The sequence below is a fragment of the Pinus tabuliformis genome, chromosome 2_2 (genome assembly GCF_031772625.1).
Source record: "Pinus tabuliformis cultivar Carrire ecotype Pingquan chromosome 2_2, CPIR1, whole genome shotgun sequence".
NCBI lineage: Eukaryota > Viridiplantae > Streptophyta > Pinopsida > Pinales > Pinaceae > Pinus > Pinus tabuliformis.
Window position 1 is genome coordinate 42,617,582 of NC_142300.1, and position 2,262 is coordinate 42,619,843.

A 2,262-nucleotide genomic window follows, 5' to 3' on the forward strand; every position below is an offset into this window, starting at 1 on the left:
TATATATACATATATATATATATAGATATATAATGCTTAACAGATCCCCCAAAATATTATTTCAAATTGACAAACATATATATATATCAGATAAAATATGATTTCAAATCGACAAACAAATGTATATATATATATATGAGATATTTTTTAAAATATATATATATATACATGTTTTTGCATGGTGTCAACAAATGACTTTAGCCCAAGTATACATGTTTTTGCATGGTGTCAACAAATGACTTCAGCCCAAGTATCCAAGTTGGGTAGTCCAGTTGAATAGCGCGGCAGCCACAGTAGAGTATCCAAGCCTCTAATCCTCTTATCCCAGACATCAGAGTTCAACTTAGGAATAGTGCTTCTTTCAAAGGATACACAACTTGAAAGAAAGAAACAAAAAACAATATACCAACCAAATGGTCAAATTGCATTGTTTTTGCACAATACCAACACAACCTTGTGCAAAATTAAATTAAAAAAATATATAGCATAATGATTAAAAAAAAACTAGGTCAGTAATAATTCTTAACTACTAATAATTCTTAACTACTTCAAAATTTTGAATGATTTTTCTATATGCCAACAATATCCATAATAATATATAATGATATTTAATTATTTCAAAATTCAAGTTAAGCTTCTTATATGACTAGAGCATGATAGCACTCCATATTAATGCACCTCCATCACAAATATGATATTAAATAAATAAGGACCGAGTTTAATAACATTAAACACCTAACATAACAATATAAGATAAATACTTAACACTATTAACTTAAAATGCAAGGGAATCTTCTTATACGGCTATAGCATGCAAACACTCCGTATCAGTGGACCTATTAATCCATAATGACTTTTACCTTTTAACTACTCAAATATTTAAGGCAGTCTTCTTACAATTCATTCATAATGACTTTTAACTACCAAGAATTTAAGGCAATCTTCTTACACTGCAACACAGTCTTCTTACAATTCATTCATACTGACTTTTAACTACCTAAGAATTTAAGGCAATCTTCTTACACTGCAACACAGTCTTCTTACAATTCATTCATGACTTTTAACTACCTAAGAATTTAAGGCAATCTTCTTACACTGCAACAGCATACTAGCTTTCCATATCAAAGGACCTTCATAGGTATTTGTATTTTCCGTTGCTGTCCATGGTAACTATCAAGCATGATTTAATTAGTAAGAACATAAATCATTCTTCTTCCATTCAACATTACAACTGGTCTCATTTAATTAATAAAAACATGAATCATTAAAATCTGGCCAAACATGAATCATTAAAATCTGGCCTATTCTCCTCAGCCTAATTTATATATATATATATATATATATATATAATGTTCTGTTCCATGGCACGCCCACGGAATCTGGCCTATTCTCCTCAGCCTAATTCTTATATATATATATATATATATATAATGTTCTGTTCCATGGCACGCCCACGGGGCTTTGGATTGATGGTGAATGGGTGCACTGTTAAGGCACTCCTTGCGATAAGTCACCGGTTCAAATCCCCCGTGGGTACTTAGGTTAGTCTTAACTAGGAAAAAAAAAAATGTGTTCTGTTCCATGGCACAACCAACATGGCCACTATGACGCATGACCTTGACCTAATAAGTAAGAACATCAAATGATCCCATGTGGAAAGTAACACAAAGAAAGTCTTCTTAAGCTTGAAGCGTGAAAATAATCCTTCATACACATCAACTTCACACTAACAACATTGCTAATTTGCAATACAACGCTGCCCTGAAAATTTGATTTCCCCCTCTCCATCACACTCAGCATAGAAGCATCCAAACTTTTATCTCAAACTGATAATTATCATGACCAAAAAAAATCATCACCAGTAAGTACATATATAGACATTGGCCAAACACCAGATTCTCAAACTGATAATTATCATGACCAAAAAAAATCATCACCAGTAAGTACATATATAGACATTGGCCAAACACCAGATGAATAATTTAAATAACATACTAGTCAATAATCCTGTTATTGTTTAAGGAACACTGATGAACTTGTCATGAAAATTTAGCATCTTCCATGGCCATTTACAAATATCACATCGAATCCACATAAAGAAATAGCTAACACCAAATCTCGTTGCAATTTTCCATATATATCCCATGCTTCTAGCAAAGTGAAACCATTTTTCTCCCCATTTTATCAATTCAACAACATTTTACAGATGACAGACCATACTCTACATTTTGGCCCTTACAATTGGTGTACAAGTGAGAATAA